Below are 11,115 nucleotides of genomic sequence, written 5' to 3'. Positions count from 1 at the left end.
GTCATGATATATTATTTTTTCTACATTGATGGAACCACTTTACTAATATTTAGTGTTTTAGGTCTATACTTGCAATTGAGATTTACTTATAGTTTTTGTTCTTCATCTGGGTCTTGTCCATTTTGTTAGTTTACTTTTTCAAAGGTTTTATTTATTTGAGAGAGAGAGAGCGAGAGAGAGCATAAGCAGTGGGGAGAGGGAGAAACATGCTCCCCTTTGAACAAGGGAGCCCGACGTGGGGTTAGATCCTATGATGCGTAACCAACGGAGCCATCCAGGTACCCTGGTCCTTGTCTGTTTTGATAACAGGTTTGTTCTAGTCTCATAATATGATTTGGAGTTTTCTGTGTGTGCATGAGTGGGACTGAAGTAGTTCATATCAAGACTCACGGTTGCTGGAATCTACTGGTATCTTTTGGCATGATCACACTCTCTAGAGGAATGCGGGCAGTCACACAAGTGGCAGTGGCAGTGGGTGGGTGGGGCAGGGGCGCATATACTCAGCTGGGAGTTTTCTAGAAAATAAAATGGAGGGTGGTCAGTCATTTTTACCTTTGAGTATATGTGGTGGTTAAAGGTGTGGGCTCTGAAAGTGACTGTTTAGTCCCCGGCTTTGTCACTTAGTCAGTTTGCATCCTTAGTCAAATGACTTAAACATACTGTACCACAGTTTCTATATATGTGACAAAGAATATTATAGAACATACCTCATAAAGTAGTTGTGAATAGTAAATGAACTGACACAGGGGCGCCTGTGTGGCTCAGTCTGTTAAGCCTCTGACTCTTAATTTCAGCTCAGATCTTGATCTCAGGGTTGTGAGATTGAGCCCCGCGTAGGGCTCTGTGCTGGGCATGGAGCCTGCTTAGGGTTCTCTTTCGTCCTCCTTTTCCATGTTCCTCTTCCCCTCCCCCTCCTCTCTCTCTCTCCCTCTCTAAAAAATACAATACAATACAATATAATACAAACAATACAATACAATACAACACAACACTAGAATAAAATAAGAAACTGTTGATGCAATGAAATGCTATGCTACACTCTGGCACATAGTAATTACTTAGTGAATGTTAGTTCTTCTTCTCTACATTTTTGACCTCTTTCTTTTTGTCTCCCTTCTTCCTATCACCCTATTCACTTTCCATTTTTAGTGCAGTGCTCCTAGTGTCAGTTGCACCTGGTGTTAGAGTCTCTTTGTTTTAACATCTCCCAAGAGTATACTCTTCTGCTAGGACTGACGGAGTTTTAGTCATCTACTTTCTGTGGGATGAGTATGTGGACCTATAGACTTTTAGTTAATTTTCTGGTTTTCAGTTCCTCTCACTTACTCTTATTTTTGATTCTAAATCATTCTGGGATTCTGTGGCCTGAATAAGTTGGCTTCTTGGCTTCCTGAGCCGCTGCTACCTTAAATCAGCAATTCCCATTCTTCATGCTTTTGTGTGTCCTCATCTCCCTTTTGTTATATGTTTATATTCTTTTTAATTCTTTAAAAAAGATGTTAGTGAACCACGAGAGACTATGGACTCTGAAAAACAATCTGAGGGTTTTGAAGGGGCGGGGGGTGGGAGGTTGGGGGAACCAGGTAGTGGGTATTAGAGAGGGCACGGATTGCATGGTGCAAAAATAATGAATATTGTTATGCTGAAAAAAAAAAGATGTTAGTGATATATTCAAATATTTAACAAAACAGTATAGAAGTAATACAGTAAAAATGTCATTCTTCTCCTGTACATGCACTTTGCTCACTACTTTTCTCAGTTTCTTATCTATCCTTCCAGAGATTTATTAAGCAAAAATAAGCAAATATGAACATATATTCTTATTTTTCTTATTTTCTATTATGAAGAAGATAACATACACTCTACACACAATACTGTTGGGCTTTGCTTTTTCTTTGTAAATCTCGCATTCTATACTGAACGATCTGTCCATATAGAGAACGCTCTCATTCTTTCTTCTTCTTCTTTTTTGAATTTCTGTTGAGTTCTCCACTGTATCATTGTATTACAATTTAATTATTGCTTATGGATGGACAATTGGATTGTTTCTTATTTTCTGCATTCTAGTGGATGTAGCAATGAATAATAAACTTATACTTTTCTAAAAATTATTTCATGCATGTATGTCTTTAGAATAAATTCCCAGAGGAAATATTGCTTCATTAGAGGGCAAATGCATTTGTAATTTTAATAGATATTTACAAATTGCCCTTCAGGGGAATTTTACCATTCTGCGGTTCTATCAAGGTATATGAACAAATAGGTCACAGAAATTACGAATTGCAATTGAACATATAAAAAGGTTGTCAGTGTCACTCAAAATAAGATAAATACAAATTAGAAAATAATATTTTGTTGAGATAGCATGTTTCATCTCTCAGATTGGCAAATAATCTAAAAGTTTTATTTTTCAAATAATCTAAAATTTGGCAATTATGTTGGCAAGGCCAGAGACAGCATGCATTCCCACACATTGCTGCTCCATCAGAAAGGACGAATACCCAACTTTTGTATCAATGTGGATGGGACTGGAAGAGATTATGCTGAGTGAAATAATTCACTCAGAGTGAATCTGAGTGAATCATCAGAGTGAATCTGAGTGAATTATTTCACTCAGATAATTCAGCTGAGAGAGTCCATTATCATATGGTTTCACTTACTTGTAGAGCATAAGGAATAACATGGAGGACATGGGGAGATGGAGAGGAGAAGGGAGTTGGGAGAAACCAGAGGGGGACATGAAACATGAGAGACTATGGACTCAGGAAACAAACTGACGGTTTCATTCCAATTTTAGTGTATGTGCTGCTAAAGCGAGCAATAAACTGAGGGTTTCATAGGGGAGGGGGCTGGATGGATGAGGAAGCCCAGTGATGGGTATTAAGGAGGGCAGGGATTGCAACAAGCACTGGGTGTTATACACAAACAATGAATCATGGAACACTATATATAAAATTAATGAAGTACTGTATGGTGACTAACATAACATAATTGAAAAAGAAAACTCAGGGCTTACTATCTTTTTTAAAAAAAGATTATTTATTTATTTATTTGACACAGAGAGAGAGGGAGGGAGAGAGCCAGTGAGAGAGGGAACACATGCGGGGGCGGGGGGGGGGGTTAGTAGGAGAGGGAGAAGCAGGCCTCCTGCTGAACAAGGAGTCCAATGTGGGGCTCAATCCCAGGACCTGGGATCATGACCTGAGCAGAAGGCAGATGTTAAATGACTGAGCCACCCAGGTGTCCCATCAGGTCTTAATATCTTAATATTAAACAAACTCAGCGTAATTCAAGTCTCCAAAACATTAGACAAAGAAAGACACTTTATATGCTAAACATATAATTATAAAGAAAATTGTGTGTGTGTGTGCACGCATTTTCCTGAAAATGTCCTTTTCACCTTCATTCTTGAATAATATCTTAGCTGGTTATAGAATTTTAGGAAACAAGTTATTTTGCCTCATCACTTTAAAGATTTATTTTCTGTAATCACTCACTGTTCTCTGATGCTGTTAGTGCCATTGAGATAGCTACTGTTGGTTTGTCACTCTTTTGTAGATAAATTATATTTTTTTCCAGTTGCACTTTAGGTTTTCTATTTGTTTTTGGTGTTATTTTAAATGTGGATTTATTTTTATTTATCATAGTAGGATTAAATACTTTGTTCTTCCCTTCAAGAAAATTGTTTATTTCATCAATTCAGGAAAATATATCATTCATTCTTTCTATTCTCTATTTCTAGGATTGGATTAGAAGTGTGTTAATTTTCTGAGTGTCACCCCCATGTCTCTTAACTGATTTTTTAAACGTTTTTAAAAATAAGTTCCATACACAGCGTGGAGCCCAACATGGGGTTTGAACTCATGACCCTGAGAACAAGACCAGAGCTGAGATCAAGTCAGATGCTTAACTAACTGAGCCACCCAAGTGCCCCTATATCTCTTAATTTCTTAGTTTACTTGTATTCCCTCCATTATGTATTGTGGGTAACTGAATAATATGTAGCTTCCTGCTTAATATTTTCTGTTCACCCATGTTTGATGAATTTTTAATAATTGCATTTTTCAATTTTAAAAAATACTATTGTTGTTTTGTCTATTTGCCTGTTAATCTTCAGTGAGATCCTATATTGCAGCAGGTAAGGCCAGACTCTGTAGCCAAACTACCAGGTGTGTATTATGTTTCCACCACTAACTATGAGAACACAGTCAATTCACTTCTACTTTTGATGTCTCCATTATCTCAGCCATAAAATTAGGATGCAAGTGGTTGTAGCTAACCTTTTGATTTACCAGTGTACCCTACCTGTCTTTCAGCTTTTTCCTTCTTTATATAACCAATTTCTCATTAAATTACTTTTATTTTAAATAATGGTTTCTATTTTCTTTTTTAAAAATGTTTAAAAAGTTTCTTTTCAGTGTTTCAGAATTCATTGTTTATGCACCACAACCAGTGCTCCATGCAATCCGTGCCCTCTCTAATACCCACCACCTGGTTCCCCCAACCTCCCACCCCCATCTCTCCAAAACCTTCAGTTGGTTTCTCAGAGTCCACAGCCTCCCGTGGTTCATCGCCCCCTCCAATTTCCCCCAACTCCCTTCTTTTCTCCATCTCCCCATGTCCTCTGTGTTATTCCTTATGCTCCACAAGTAAGTGAAACCATATGATAATGGACTCTTTCTGCTTGACTTATTTCACTCAGCATCATCTCTTTCAGTTCTGTCCATGTTGATACAAAAGTTGGGTATTCATCCTTTCTGAAGGAGGCATAATACTCCATTGTATGTATGGACCATATCTTCTTTCTCTATTTGTCCTTTGAAGGGCATCTTGGTTCTTTCCACAGTTTGGCGACCATGGCTATTGCTGCTGTGAACATTGGGGTACAGATGGCCCTTCTTTACATCTGTATCTTTGGGGTAATTACCCAGTAGTGCAATTGCAGGGTCATAGGGAAGCTCTATTTTTAATTTCTTAAGGAATCTCCACACTGTTTTCCAGAGTGGCTGCACCAACTTGCATTCCCACCAACAGTGGGATCCCCTTTCTCCACATCCTCTCCAACATATGTTGTTTATTGTCTTGTTGATTTTGGCCATTCTAACTGGTATAAGGTGGTATCTCAATGTGGTTTTGACTTGAATCTCCCTGATGGCTAATGATGATGAACATTTTTTCAATGTGTCTGTTAGCCATTTGTATGTCTTCTTTGGAGAAGTGTCTGTTCATGGCTTCTGCCCATTTTTTGACGTGATTATCTGTTTTGTATGTGTTAAGTTTCTGTTTTCTTAAGTGAACTCAGCTCCTTCTGTTCTTTTTTTTTTTAAATCCCCTGTTCATTTTTATCACAGGAGATTTCCATTTTTTCCTTGAAAATTCAGCTAGGCATGGTTTATAAAATTGTGATTTTCTGTTTAGTATTTGTGGATTTCTGTCATGCGAGGATTTTCAGGCTGCCTTTGTTGGCCATTATGGCAAACCCGTGCATTTGTATTTTATATTAGGTACCAGAGGAAGTTATTATCGTGTTATTGTCAACATGTTACTCTCATGGAAATAAAAGGGAAACAATTAACATATATAATAGCATTTATCTCCTTTCAAGTTTAATGAATTGTTTTCTTTGGGCTTACATGGCTTAAGTAATTTTCTAAAGGAAATTGCTTGGAAAGTAAATCAAAAGTAACTGGTTAACTGTTAAAGATGGAAGAATAATTAATATTATTAAGCTGGAAGAATAACATAAGAAATGGCACAGAGTTCATTTTTCATTTACCTAGAATAGGAAAAAAGTCAACTAAACTATAGATCTTACGTAATTGAGAATTGTAAGCATTGTTGACCTTGAGGAGTTATTAAATATGAAATGGATTTTTGTATTCACAGACATCAGACCACACTTTCAGTGCAGAAATCAATCATTTTATAGCTAAGAAACACTTACTGAGCAAATATTATGTGTCAGACTTTGTTTTAGGTGCCAATGATGCATTGGCAAATAATATGGACAAAAACCTCTGTCTTTCTGGGTATATATTTTAGAGAAGAAAAACAAATAGAGCAGAGTAAAGGATATTGGGATTATAGAGAAAAGGGAGTTGGGATATTAAATAAAGTTGCCAGTGTAGGTTTCACTGATAGGTTACACTTATGCAATGACTTGAAACAAGTGGAGGTTTATCTGTGGGGGATAAAGAATAAAATAAAATAAAATAAAGAATAGACAAGTCAAAAACCTGGAGGTGAAAATAGGCCTGGTATGTTCAGAAATAGTGTTACTGAATTTAGTCATTAAGTTCTTTTTAAATGGAAAGTCTCATACAATGCACACACAAAAAAATCAAGACTTACTTGCAGATTTCCTCATAAAGGAAATTTTTGTACATACCCCAGTAACAATCATTGTTGAAACTAAATGGGGAGATTGGACTGTGATTCTGACAAAATTGCATTTATGTGAGAATCTTGTTAGAGTTATTGGAGATGAAGAACTCAAGAAGGAAACAGAATTAATAGGGATCGTACATCAGAGAAATTAGCAAACTAATGCAATAAAATGAAAATATCACACTTCTTAATAATTACTTTTGATGGAGAACATAAGATGCAGATTGCATCCTTTGATTGAAGATTTACTCAAGACAATAATTCATGTCAAAACAAATTAATAGAATGTCAAGGTTTCTCCTAAACGAAACTCTGTAATCATATATGTGCAATATCTTTCCAATTATCAACATGAGTTTTTCTTAATATCAGCAAGAATACATAGAAAAGAGATATTTAAAGGTTACTAGCACTTAGAGGAATCTTGAGTTTTAGGGCCAAAGATAGCTTGGGATTTTATCGGAATTGAGATTTCAGAATAGCCAGAACCCTTTTATTTCTTTACAAGCCTAGATAGTGATATATTGCATGTTTTTGAAATCACTGGATCTTTCTAAGGAATTCCCAGGTCATTTCCAAAGAAAGTAAGTGCTGAGTGTGATTGTTCCTCCTTATAATGTAAATTGCACTCATTAGGAATTTGATGCACACCTTTTTTTCTCTATAGAGCTGTCGGATATCTTAGGCAGCAAAGACATGCTGGATTAGCCAGAATAAAGGAGATAGTGAAAATTTGCCATTCATACAAAGCTGAATTAATTAAAAATTAACAAAATCAGTTTGAAACTTCAATGGCATAAAGTCATTTATAATTATCAAATGAAACCTAATGTTCTTATATGGCTTATTTGGTTTTTGTATGATGATTTATTTTTCTGTAGATTAATATTATATCTTGCAATTAAATTTATATAAAATCTCAGGTTCTCACCTCATTCTGTAGGGTTTCTGCCAACAGGTCTAATTCAATGTGACCTCCTTTTAATTTTAATTTAAGGATTTTTCTGATTCCAATAAACTCTCCAATCTTTAAAATTCAGTTTTAATTATTTTGCAACTTAATATCCTATATAAATTAAGAGACTTTAAAGAGTCCTCAAAGTTTTAAGGTTAAATTGGTGGTATCAATACAATAGAAATATCTGAGGGGTTTGAAGTGGCAGGGGGGGTGGGAGGTCGGGGTACCAGGTGTTGGGTATTATAGAGGGCACGGATTGCATGGAGCACTGGGTGTGGTGAAAAAATAATGAATACTGTTATGCTGAAAATAAATAAAAAATAAAAAAAAGAAATATATACTTTGAAAGAGCTAATGAGGCATCTAGACATAACTATAGTTCAAATTTTGTGAAAATGAAGCAGTTTTTATGAAAAACAATATCACAATCTGACTAAAAGACAGTCTTGGCTGTGAATTTCACAACTTATATTGGAATGAAAAGTTTCCTGTGTATCAAAAAGGCATTGAAAAAACAGTTTATTCAGTATTCAAAATAACAGTGATACGCAAATAGTTTGCTCTTTTGAGAATGAAACAGCAAAAGGACCATTGTGTTTGTGGATTAATAATATAAGCAAAATAATTTAATAAGAATCAGTCCAATACATTATCTAATTAATGTAATGTGGTGCTATTCAAATACATGATATATTCCAATCTATTCGCAACCTACAGATCATTTTCTTTGGGGCTGAAGGCATTTGAAGCTATTTGTTCCTGTAATATCTGTTTTTCCAGATTTCCTGAAAAGCAGCTATGACCCTTTTGGTCTTCTCTCCCCCAGTCCTTCCATTAGCTGTATAAACCTCTCCCTATTTTCACGATTGAACTCTGACACATTCTTCAAAGACGCTATGTATTGTTCTTTTAGTTGTGACTCCTCATGGATAATGGCCTCCTTATTTCACCTCTGTTGTACTTGATGCTGTTGATATTTGACTTCTTTCATTTGTCCTGGTTCTGCTTAGCATGAGCTTGCACAGGGTCCTTTTCCTTCAGTCTCCTCCTAAATGTTGGTGTGCCTCAGAGTTCCATTCTTGAGTCTTCTTTTACTGTACACATGATCCCTATATTATTATCTACTTACTCTTTATCTCAAAAATCTATATCTCTAGCTCAGAAAAACTTAAATGAATGAGTAAATGAAATAGTGAAAGAAAATTGAATGGCAAGAGAAAGCATGTACTTTAACATATATATATATATATATATAATGTATGTTAAAGTACATGCTTTCTCTTGCCATTCAATATATATATATATATATATACATATATATATATATATATTTTTTTTTTTTAGAAAAAGAGGAGGAGGGACAGAGGAGGGAGAAGGGGAGAGAGAGTGAGACTCCCAAGCCGCCTCCACCCCCAGTGTGGAGCCCAATGCTAGGCTCAATCTCATAACCCTGAGATCATGACCTAAATGGAAATCGAGTCGCATGCTTAACCAGCTGAGTCACCCAGGTGCCCGAACATACATTATGTTCTAATTGAGTGTATATATTCCACCTACAGGTAGGAGAACCATAAATTCTAGAGTTATTTTAAATATATTCGGGATGTTCAAAGTTGTAAGTACTTTTAGTATTGAGAAATAGAATGGAGAAGATGCTGATTTCAGTAAAGAAGACATTTAAACTTTCAAGAACCTGGAAGAATGTGTTTTCTAAATTGCTGTTCTTGTGCATTAATGGCACAACCACTTTGGAAGAGAGCCTGGCAGTTTTCCGAAGGAGTTCAAGACTCAGGTTCACACAAAGCCTGCACAAGGATGTGTATAGCAGCTTTCTTCATAGTCGTCAAAACTTGGAAACAACCAAGATGTCCTTTAGTAGGTGAATAGATAAGTAAACTGTGGTACATCCAGATGATGAAATATTACTCGATGCTAAAAAAAAGAGCTATCAATCCAAGGAAAGACATAGAGGAAATTTAAATGTGTCTTACTAAGTGAAAGAAGTCCATTTGAAAAGGTTCCATAGCTGTACGATTCTGACTATAAGACATTCTGGAAAAGACAAAACTATAGAGACAATGAAAAGATTAGTGGTTGAGTACAGAGGATATTTAGGACAGTGAAAATACTCTATATGATGTTACAATGATGAATATATGTCCTTATACATTTGTCGTAATCCATGGAATATACAACATCAAGAACAAACAAGGTAAACTGTGGACTTCTGGTGAGTGGTTGGGGAAGCTATACACAGGACAAGGTGTTTTGGAGAAATCTTTGTACCTGCCTCTCAACAGTGCAAACTCAAATTGGTCTGAAAAAAAAAAATGAAGTCTTTAAGAAAAATTACATTGTTTTGTCACTGTATATTGCATTTACTTTTCAAGGATTTAAGCAGAAATGGTCTGGAGCCCCAGTTCTTTTGCAGAACTTTTGCTGGAAAAACAGAGTACACTGGAGAGAACAACTTCGAAAATAACAGAGCAGAAAGGAAAGATTTTGAGAAGATAGAAAAACACAAAGGTCTGTTCGTCCTGCTTACAGTCAAAGGCTAAATTCAGAACCCTTGAAGCCAAGGGCTGTCAGGAAGTGGAAATGGGTACAAAGTTTTAGTTATACAAGATAAATAAATTCTGGAGATCTGTTACACAGCATAGCGCTTATAGCTAACAAAACGGTAGTGCATACTTAAAATTTGCTAAGAGAGTAGAACTTATTTTAAATGTTCTTACCACATACACATGCAAATAACAATAAAAAGGGCAGGAAGAAACTTTGGGAAGCAATGAATGTGTCGATGACCATAATGGCGATGATTTTTTTTTTAAAGATTTTATTTATTTATTTGACAGAGAGAGATCACAAGGAGGCAGAAAGGCAGACAGAGAGACAGAGAGGCAGGCTCCCTGCTGAGCAGACAGCCTGATGTGGGGCTCGATCCCAGGACCCTGAGATCATGACTTAAGCCAAAGGCAGAGGCTTCAACCCACTGAGCCACCCAGGCACCCAGCGATGATGGTTTTATGAGTGTATACTTACTCCCAAATTTGAGTTGTACGCATTAAATATGTACAGCTTTTTATATGCCAATAACTCAATAAAGTGGTTTAAAAATATAAAAAAAGAAACCTAGAAGCTCCCTAAGTATATGGCAAGCCGTCGTAAGTAGTGGTGGTGCTCCAGTGGAGGTTTTCAGTCTTTCCACCAATTCTCTATGCTTCAAGCATGGCAGCGAGTAGCAAAGAGTCAGGAGTGAGAGGCTTTTAATGGAGGTTATGATGGTAATGTGTATAACTGGATAACATGAATAATGGAGCCTACTTACTCCAACCACTGCTTTGTTTTGTTGCTACATATGATCTTAAGGTAGGGAAGGGATAGCTTAAAGAATTACTCAGATAAAATTGGTCACCAAGTGATGTTATAAAAGTGTTTATCTGAAAGTTGATTAGAAGAAAATACTGTGGTATTTCTTGTGTTTTTGAACTTCAGTTCATAACTATTATGATCTACTGGGATTTGATCTGAGATTTCATTGGAATAAAGCACATTAACAAACTACCACTCATAGTCCAAATTCAGCCCATCATTTGTTTTTATAAAGCTTTATTGGAACACAGCCGCACCCATAGTTTACATATTGAATTATGACTGCTTTTGTGCTACAATGACAGAGGTGAATAGTTGCAAGAGAGATCATGCGGCCAGCAAAGTCAAAAGTATTTACTGATTATAGTCTGCCCTTTAAAGAAAAAGTTTGTTGACTT

The sequence above is a fragment of the Mustela putorius genome, unplaced genomic scaffold (genome assembly GCF_011764305.1).
Source record: "Mustela putorius furo isolate JIRA1106 unplaced genomic scaffold, ASM1176430v1.1 tig00003899_pilon_pilon_pilon, whole genome shotgun sequence".
Taxonomy (NCBI): domain Eukaryota; kingdom Metazoa; phylum Chordata; class Mammalia; order Carnivora; family Mustelidae; genus Mustela; species Mustela putorius.
The sequence above is the reverse complement of the archived record's forward strand: the minus strand, read 5'-3'. Positions refer to the sequence as shown.